Below are 10069 nucleotides of genomic sequence, written 5' to 3' on the forward strand. Positions count from 1 at the left end.
GACTTAGTTATAAAGGCATTTAAACTCAGTAGGGAACAGATAGCTATTTATTAAATGACATTAAGACAACTGTTCAATATTTGGGGGCGTGGGGAGAAGACTGTTAGTCTTAACATGCTCGGTCCCTAAAATAAATTACAGACAAAACAAAAACCTACAAAAGTGCCAGCCAACTCGCCAGACGCAGTGGCTCACGCCTGTGGCCCTGGCCCTGAGGAGGCTGAGATCTGAGGGTCAAGGTTCAAAGCCAGCCCAGGCAGAAAAGCCCATAAGACTCTAATCTCCCAAGTAACCAGCACGAAGCTGGGAGTGGAGCTGTGGTTCCAGTGGTAGAGCTCCAGCCTTGAGTGAAAAAGCTTAGGGACAGTGTGCAGGTCCTGAGTTCAAGCCCCAGAACTGGCACACCACACCACACACACACACACACACACACACACAGCCAGATGAAAATAGCATGATGAGGAAAGACTTGTAAATTATTCACCCAGCCATCAGAACGGCCCTGAAGCTTCCAACACCACACACCGAGCCCCGTTCAGGCCTCCGGTGAGCTCTGAAGGAAGGTGCTTGTGTCGCTGATGGGCTTGGCATCTCCCACGTGGACCCTGCTCTTGCTGCCCGGAAGATGACTCATACCTTTGAGGGAAATGGGCAAAGGAAATGAAACAGGAATTCACAAAAGGGGAAATACAAACGGCCCAAAAGCCTGTGCAAGTAGGTCCTTTACTAATGGAAAAAAGAAACACATTAAAACAAAATCTGATATCAAATTGGCAAAAAAAAAAAGGAGGGGTAGGGGACCCAGACCTATAATCCCACTACTCTGGAGGCAGAAATTGGGAGGATTGCAGTTTGAGGCCTGCCAGGGCATTAAAGTTCAGGAGACTCCCCATCTCAACATCTGAGGTGAGTATGGTAGAATGGACCTGTCCTATCAGTTACTCAGGAGGCGAGGTCTGAGGGCAGCCCCAAACACACAAGACCAAAAAAGTGCTGAGGGCCTGACTCAGGAGGTAAAGCACCTGTGCCTATCTAGTAGGAGGCCAGGAGTTTAAACCCCAGCCTCTTGAAGTGGGTGGGGGCTGAGTGGATCTGTTTTGGGGAGTATAATTACGCCTATGTTTTTGCTCATATAATTAATGTTGACACGAAAGCATGTTGGGCCCTCCATCCAGGATACATGTCCTCAATAAGAGACACAGAGGAGCAGACAGACAGTCAGACAACAGGAGAGGTGGCCACATGGCCACAGAGGCCGATGATGGGGGCCCGAGAGTGATTCCGGCGTAGCACAGTGTCCTCAGCCTCCAGCCAGAGGACTCCACCACCCTTTGCCTCCATGCTGGTGACGTAGCCACCACGTGAGGAAGGCGCTGGCATCTGGCTGGGAGGACAAAGCAGTCGAGCTGGTCCCATTTTTGCAAAAACCAAAAAGCGCACTGGCTGAGCCGGCGCCGGTGGCTCTCGCCTGTCATCCGGTGGCGCTAGTCAGGAGGCTGAGATCTGAGGATCTATGTCGGATCCTCAACAAGCTGAAGTGGAGCTGGGGCTCAGGTGGTAGAATGCCAGCCTTGAGTGAAAAGGCTCAAGGACAGAGGTCAGGCCCTGAGTTCAAGGCCCCGGTACTGACATTCTCACACACAAAAAGAGCGCATTGGCCACAGAACACACAGAGAGAGGAGGCTGGGAGGCCAGCCCTGGGTACAGAGGCCAGTGTTCACGCGCCACAACAAACACCGGGAGCTTTGATCATCGGAAAACAACACACACACACACACCCCTGGGCGAGGACCGGCGCGGGCCTGGGTACCCACAGGCACCCTGTCCCCCACCCTGGACTTCCTCTCACACTGCGAGCCTCCTCCCTACGCTCTGTTCCGCACACATCGATTTTCCATCCTTCAGAGGAGCGCCTGTGGGAGAAGGGAGCCTGAGGTTGGATCAATGAGCAGGAAGGAAGGACCAGCGGGGGCATCCAGTCCGCCTGCCCACGCGGAGGGGGCCTGCGGGGCCCGGGGCACAGGTGGCGTGGGGAGCAGACCAATGTGGGGCTGCATATGAGATGGTGGGGGGGGGTTCAGGAAAAGGGTGTGAAGGGCAAGTCTCCCTCCAGGGGCTTCCCTCTGCCTGGGGTTCAGGGCTGGTCCCAGAAGGCCCTGGGAAGCAGTTGGCCCCTTCACAGCACCCAGAGGAGAAACTGAGGCTGGGGATGTTTGTGGCTTGGGTGATCCAGGAGCCAGTGGAAGGGCGCCATCGCCGCCTCTGCCCTTCCCATCTGGGCTCAGGACCAGGCGGCCCCACGGAGCAGGAAGCCATGGCTCCTGGACTCCCGAGACTCCGCTGGAGGAAGTGAGGTTTGCAGGAGGCCGGAGAGGCCTCGGCGTCCTCGACCTCAGGACAGCGCTGGGCGCCAGTGGCTCAGGAGACAGGTCTGAAGACCACGGTTCAAAGCCAGCCCAGGCAGGAAAGTCTGTGAGCTGCTTATCTCCAATGAACCGCTGAGAAAGGAAAGACACACACATCTGAAGCTGGTGCGGAGGCTGGCCCTAGCACAGCTCGCCAGCCCAGCTGAGAAAGTAATGGAAGCGCAAAGGTGAGCCGGGCCAGCCTCGAGCTCTCGGGGAGGGACTGTCAGAGCCGAAGCCCGCTCCATTCACATGCTACACACCGCCAGCACGCGGGAGGACCCGCCCTCCCACGAACAGCCGCCGCGGCCCCAGCCAGTGAATTCCTCTTGTCTGTTTGAACTCTCCCAGTCACAGAAGAAGACAGTGTGAGGACACAGCTCCTGTGCTGGCCCAGTGGCCTAATGGATAAGGTATCAGCCTCCGGAGCTGGGGATTGTGGGTTCGAGTCCCATCTGGGTCGTGTGACACTAGTTTTGGTTGAGGAAAAAGATGGAAATGGACAATAAAGTAGACTTAAAACAAGGTGTTTTACCTGTTTTTCAGACAGAAAATCTAATCCCAATAGGAACTGCAGCCTCTAGCAATGACACGGTGGAAACCCAAACATGGGCTTCAGGCACAGCTGGATCAAGAGGCACATACTGTTGAGGCTTTCGGGGCTCTGGTGGGAGCAGGCCGGAGCACGCATCCTCGAGCCTGAAGCATAGAGTCACAACCTGGAGCTTAGACTGGCAAGAAGAGTTGAGGCCTGCAGGGGGCCGTGGCTCCCACCTGTCAGCCTAGCTACTCAGGAGGCTGAGACTGACCAAATTTGGGGGCCCCAATTACACCTGTGAGAGCGGTTACCCCTGTGACCCAGGACCAACGGCCAAAGCAGAGCCCAGCAGCGGTGCCAGGGCAGGGGCACGGGCAGGAGACCAGGCCAGCCCCCCCCCAGCCTCAGTCTGGATCCCCACTTTGGGAAAGGTAAGCGCCTTGCACACACTGCTGCTGCTGGCCAGTTGCTAGTGCGGGCTCTGTGGGGTGCCCTGCCCACCATGGGCACCTGACAGCGCTCAGAAAATGGGGGGGTGGGGAATAACAGGGCCACGCCTCAGGCAGGGGCAGGGAGGGTGTGGCCAGGCCCCGGGGCCCAGCTTGGCCAGGCCCAGGGTCCCCTGCCCCAGGCAGCAGCCAGCAGTGCAGCTCCCTGCCTGTGAGGGGAGCCCCCCCCCCCCCCCCCCGCGGCGTCTGGCCGGCCATCCTTCCCCGAGGAAGCAGTCACCGAGCCTCCGCCCCAGCCCGGCTGCAGCCTCAGCACTAAATGCGCTTCACAGCCATTAGCGAGCCGGCGGCCTGGCAAGGTGGGGGCTAATGCCCAGCCCGCCCTGGCCCGCGCCGCGCCGCGGGGACTGCTCATCAAAGCTCCGCTCGTGGGGGGGGAGGCAGGGGAGCTCCGCGACTCACGGACAGCCGGGCAGGAGCGGGGGGGGGGGGGGCCTGGGCCAGGCTGGACACGCGGGTCTCTGTGTCCTGCTCCAGGCTGGAGCTCCACCTCTGCCTCCTCCGCGTCCACCTGGTCCAGCAAGGCGCCATGCGGGCGCCCAGCTGCCACCAGCGCGTGGCTCCTCACTCCCCGGGGCAGCCCATTCAGTCTTAGAGGGTCAGGGTGGACTTGGACAGTGTCGTTCTAGAGACACTTGCACCTTCTAGAACTTTCTAGATGCTGCTGGAAATGCGTCTACTGCAGCATCATTGAACAGGAGATTTTGAGCATTCTGAGGGCTGGGGCTGCTGTGTCTGAGCCCCTCTGGGTGCACAGCATGGACAGGTCCCTGTCCGGGGGGGTAGCGTGGGACAGAGGGTACCCCCCCCACTTCTTTGTGTCAGTCACTTCTCTGTCATTTTCTATTTTCAAGATTTCCCAGCCAGGTGCAGCGGCCCACCCCTGTCATCCCAGCTACGCAGGAGGCTGAGGTCCAAGGATCGAAGCTCAAAGCCCGTCTAGACAGACAAATCCAAGAGGCTCTTATTTCCAACTTACCAGGAAAAAGGCTAACACTGAGGTGTGGTTCAAATGGTAGAGCACCAGCCTCGACTGGAAAAGCTGAGTGCAAGGCCCTGAACTCAGTCCCCTCCCCCACCCGCCAAAAAAAGATTTCTGGAGTGGAGGGGGAGGGGCACGGGGGGGGGGGGGAGAGGACCCTCGTCTTCCTGCAGCAGGGCTCCGTCCCTCACCTCTGCCCACCTCCACCATGCCCGCCTCCCTGCCAGCCCTTCTCCTGCCCCTCCAGCCCCAGCGGGCCTCAGGGCAGCGGAGGCAGGCCCGGCCCGCGCCCCTTCTTCCTTCCTCCCTCACGCATAGCCTTGAGCTGAGCCTCAGCGGGGCCTGGCCAGGCTGAGCAGCGCAGGCTCTGATGCCACCGGATGTGAGTCAGGACCCTGAGGTCCCTGGCCTCCGCCAGCCCCTTCCTGGGGTGGGGGCGGGACCAGCCGGCCTCTGGCATACAGCTGCTGTGGGAGCCAGACCGCCGGTCTCCAGGAAGTGTTAGTTGTCCTGGGTTCAGGGAGGGACTCCAGAATCTGCCCTGCACAGGACCCTCTTCAGGGTGGGGATGGGCCCAGGACCCTCCAACACAGGGGCGCTCTCCTGGTGCCTCAAGTGGGTGCCAGTTGCTGGGCTTGAACTCAGGGCCTGGGCGCTCTGAGCATCTGTTTTTTTTTTTGGGGGGGGTCCGGTCGTGGGGCCTGAACTCTGGGCCTGGGCGCTGTCCCTCAGCTCCTTCAGCTCAAGGCTAGCGCTCTACCACTTGAGCCACAGCGCCACTTCCGGCTTTGAAGTGGTTGACTGGAGATAAGAGTCTCAAGGACGTTTTTGCCTGGTCTGGCTTTGAACCTCACTTCTCAAATCTCAGCCTCCTGATTGATGAGGATTACAGGCCTGCATCTCAGTTCTTAACCCTTCACCTACCAGATACCGGATCCTCGCTTAGTGACTAGCACTCCCAGGGCCTCTCTTGCAGCTCCTGCTGGCCTGTCCGCCCTCCAGCACGGGCCTTGTGGTCGACTCTTCAGGGCAGCTTCTCACCCCTCTGCTTTTGCACACGCTCCTCCTACCTGGAGCACACTTCTCAGTATTCCCCTTGGGGGAACTCCTACTCATCCATCAAAACCCAGCCCAGATTCCCCTCTGCACCCTCATCCTCCTCTCCAGATGGATGTACTCTGCTTCGTTCAAATTATTTTGTTCGGCTGCCTTGGTGGCAGCAGTTTATCATCTTTCCCATGTTTTTCATGGACAAGAGACCTGGCTTTGCCTCCAACAGCAACACTTACAAAACTTGGGTGTTGGCCAGCCCCCTTTCTGCTTGGAACTGAAGTGAGGTGACCTGTAAAGGGCTTAGGGCCCACGCAGCTGCCCCAGTTCTGGGTCTTTGCCTCTGTGTGGCTAGGCCAGGGTGGGGTCTCTTCCCCGCCCCCAGGAGCCAGGGCCAGGGGTGAGCTGTGCTGCGGGGGAAGGGGGGGGTCTCGTGTCCTTCTGGGCTGTGGGAGGCCTGTGGGGACCCAGGGTGAAGGAAGTAGGGATGGAGGGAGGGAGCAAAGCTCATCAGGAGAGGGGCCTCTGCCTCCAGAGCTGGACGGGCGGCCTTGGCCTGTCCGAGGACCCGGCACCGTCCTGCCCTCCCCACAGGAGGGGGGGCGGGGAGGGGGGCGGAGGCCGGGCCCAGCCCCCTAGTGCAGGGCGCTCTTGATGCTCTTGATCTCCGGCCGCAGGAGCGGAGGCAGCAGGGCCCTGGAGATGGTCTCCATGGCAACGGCCCCTCTCACTCCCATCTCCCATGTAAATTAGTTACAATTTTATTAGTGTGCAGAATTTCAAGAGACCCAGTCCTGCCTTGGAAGGGAGAAGGGAGGGAGGGAGGGAGGGAGGGAGGGAGGGAGGGGAGAGCTTCCAGAGTTTCGGGCCCCCCCTACCCAAGGACCCCAAACTCTGAGCTGGGGGTCTGCTGGGTCCCAGCCATAGTCTGTCCTCCACTGGCCCACCAGTGACCACGCTGGGGTCAGCCACACGGCCGGGGGGGGGGGCTCAGCGCCCCCAGGCGGGGCTCCGGCCTGTCCCCTGCAGCCAGCCTGGCTGGTCAGAGCTTGCCGGGCACTGGCAGGAGCAGGGGGGGGGGGTCTGGAGGGAGGGCTCCCCAGGGCCGGAGCCCCAGCTGGGGCTGAGATCCTAAGACCAGAGCGCTGGTACGCGCCCGTCCTGCAACCCCCCCTCCTGCATGGCCGCCCTCAATCATGGGCATACACACATGCGCACACCACACCCCAGAAGAGGGGGAGAAGAGGGGGTGGTTCACGTGTGTCTTCTTCCCGAGGCTGCTGTTACAGTTAGCTGTGTCCCCCAAGACACCCCACTGCGGGTACCCCACCCCAGCGGGGCGGCAGTGTCTTCAACCCCACACCCTAACCTGGGGCCAGGTGGGCACCGAGGCCAGGCCGGGCGCCCACATGCCCCACGGTGCCACTTCCGGTTTTCTGGTGGTTCATTGGAGATAGAGTCTCGGGGCTTTTCCTGTGTCAGCTGGCTTTGAACCGCGATCCTCAGCTGTCAGCCTCCCCAGTAGCGAGGATGGCAGGCCTGAGCCACCGGCAGCCGCTGACTGTCCCAGCTCAGCCTTGAGATCCTGCGGCCACTGGACAGGCTCCGGCTCCAGCGGGCAGAGTGGCCAGGCCCTCCCCCCCCACCTCTCCGCCCCCCGCATTCGGGTGGGGTGGTCAGGGAAGACTCTGTGGGAGGAGGGTCAGGACGTGGGGTCCCGAGAAGCGGGGTCCCAGGCTGTGTGGGGAGCATACGTATGCGTAGTGAGAACAAGGCCGGGGTGAAGGGGGGTGAAGGCGTGGCAGGGGCACCGGCTTGGGAGGGGCTGCAGCACCCCCCACTCTGGGCTGGAAGATTTGCTGAACTGAAGACCCCGGCCCTTCCTCCGGCCATGGGCCCCCTCAAGAGTAGGAGAGGAGGGTCAGGCACCAGTGACTCGCGCCTGTAATCCCGGCTACTCAAGAGGCTGAGAGCTGAGAACTGGGGTTCCAAGACGGCCTGGGCAAAACAGTCCTTGTGAGACTCTTATCTCCAATGAACCAGCAAAAAGCCAGAAGAGGAGCTGTGGCTCAAGTGGTGTAACACCAGCTTTGAGCAAAAAAAGCCAAGGGAAAGAGTGAGGTCCTGGGTTCAAGCTCCAGGACCAGCATGTGCACACGCACACGCACACACACACACCACGTATACACACACACAGCACGTGCACACACACACAGCACGTGCGCGCACACACACACACACAGAGGAAGTCGCCTGCCCACAGCCATCGCAGTTATCTCTGTGCTCATGCCAGAGCCTCAGCGACTGCCAGCTCTCCTGCCTGCCGGGGGGGAGGGGGAAGGAGGGCTGCGGCTCTAGAGTCACAGTGCGCATTTTGTAGCACAGGATGGGTGTCAGGACACCTGGGGGGATGTACGCCAGCAATCCTCCCACACAGCCGGGCGCAGGCAGCCGCCAGAACCCCAGCCCCGGGCGCAGGCAGCCCCCAGAACCCCAGCCCCGGGCGCAGGCAGCCCCCAGAACCCCAGCCCCGGGCGCAGGCAGCCCCCCTACCCCAGCCTGAACCCCGGGCACAGGCAGCCCCCAGAACCCCAGCCCCGGGCGTAGGCAGCCCCCAGAACCCCAGCCCCAGGCGTAGGCAGCCCCCCCCACGTGCCTGACCCCATCCCTGGATGCAGGCAGCCTCCCCCCCCCCCCGCCCCCTCCTCTTCCTCCAGTGCCTGCTCTGTGGCCCAGGCAGGGCCTGGCCAGGGAGAGCAGGATGGCACCGCCCACCCGGGGCCAGCTAGCTTGGAAGTTGGGGAACCAAACACACAGCCACATGGCCCTGCCAACCATGCCACCACCGCCGCCACCACCGCCACCACCCTCCCGAGCCCTGCCAAAGGCCTTGCGGGGAGAAGGCAGCCCCGGGACTCAGTGACTCACACACACACTGCACACACAGCACACTGTGCACAGCACACGGCACACACCAGACCGCACACACTGCACACCATGCACACTGTGCACAGCACACGGCACACACCAGACCGCACACACTGCACACCATGCACACTGTGCACAGCACACGGCACACTGCACATACTGCACACCATGCACACTACACGAACCACACTGCACACCATGTACACGCCACACTGCACACCATGCACACTGCACACACAGCACTGTGCAACTACACACCATACACTACACACTGCACACACATTACATGGTATACACCGCACACTGCACACTCGTCACACCAACAGCATACCGCATGTGTCACACATTCACACATCATACCATGCCTCCTACATTTAGCACCCATGTACACACACCAAACACCCCCGAGTACACACCCATACCACTCAGCAGGGCAGTGGAGGGGGGCAGGGCCAGGCATCCAGGGAGAGCTGCTTCCTGTCCTGCTGGTGGCCTGGGGACAGAAGAGGAGGAAGAGGAGGGTGGTGAGGAGAAGAGGAGGCTGTGAGGAGGTGGAGCGTGGGGTGTCCTGCTCAGGCCCCCCTCCTGCTGCTCCCCCTCCCCCCAGCCTTGCTCCCCAAGCCTTCCACGCCCCCTCAGCCTCCACACCCCTCAGCCTCCACACCCCTCAGCCTCCCACGCCCCTCAGCCTCCACGCCCCTCAGCCTCCACGCCCCTCAGCCTCCACGCCCCTCAGCCTCCCACGCCCCCTCAGCCTCCCACGCCCCTCAGCCTCCACGCCCCTCAGCCTCCCACGCCCCCTCAGCCTCCCACACCCCTCAGCCTCCACGCCCCTCAGCCTCCCACGCCCCTCAGCCTCCCACGCCCCCTCAGCCTCCCACGCCCCCTCAGCCTCCCACGCCCCTCAGCCTCCACGCCCCTCAGCCTCCCACGCCCCCTCAGCCTCCCACGCCCCTCAGCCTCCCACGCCCCTCAGCCTTCACACCCCTCAGCCTCCCACACCCCTCAGCCTCCCACGCCCCTCAGCCTCCCACGCCCCTCAGCCTCCCATGCCCCTCAGCCTCCACGCCCCCTCAGCCTCCCACGCCCCCTCAGCCTCCACGCCCCTCAGCCTCCCACGCCCCCTCAGCCTCCCACGCCCCCTCAGCCTCCACACCTCTCAGCCTCCCACGCCCCTCAGCCTCCACGCCCCTCAGCCTCCCACGCCCCCTCAGCCTCCCACGCCCCCTCAGCCTCCACACCCCTCAGCCTCCACGCCCCTCAGCCTCCACACCCCTCAGCCTCCAGCCCCTCAGTCTCCCACGCCCCCTCAGCCTCCACGCCCCTCAGCCTCCCACACCCCTCAACCTCCACGCCCCTCAGCCTCCCATGCCCCCTCAGCCTCCATGCCCCTCAGCCTCCATGCCCTTCAGCCTCCCATGCCCCTCAGCCTCCATGCCCCTCAGCCTCCACACCCCTCAGCCTCCAGCCCCTCAGCCTCCACGCCCCTCAGCCTCCCACGCCCCTCAGCCTTCATGCCCCTCAGCCTCCCACGCCCCTCAGCCTCCCACACCCCTCAGCCTCCCATGCCCCTGTAGCCTCTGCCACCCTGGCTCCTGCCCAGCCTTGTCTCTGGAAGGTTCCACCGGGAGCTGCGCTTCCCTCCCTGCCTGTCTCC

The 10069-nt window shown here is 62.1% G+C and overlaps 1 non-coding gene across 1 annotated transcript; it reads left to right on the forward strand.

Annotated features, from left to right (window-relative positions):
* Positions 1-2795: 2795 nt before the first annotated feature.
* Positions 2796-2868, forward strand: Trnar-ccg. The gene has a single exon. It is a non-coding gene; the product is annotated as a tRNA-Arg (tRNA).
* Positions 2869-10069: the final 7201 nt, after the last annotated feature.

The sequence above is a fragment of the Dipodomys spectabilis genome, unplaced genomic scaffold (assembly GCF_019054845.1).
Source record: "Dipodomys spectabilis isolate Male_0828 unplaced genomic scaffold, ASM1905484v1 ptg000067l, whole genome shotgun sequence".
NCBI lineage: Eukaryota > Metazoa > Chordata > Mammalia > Rodentia > Heteromyidae > Dipodomys > Dipodomys spectabilis.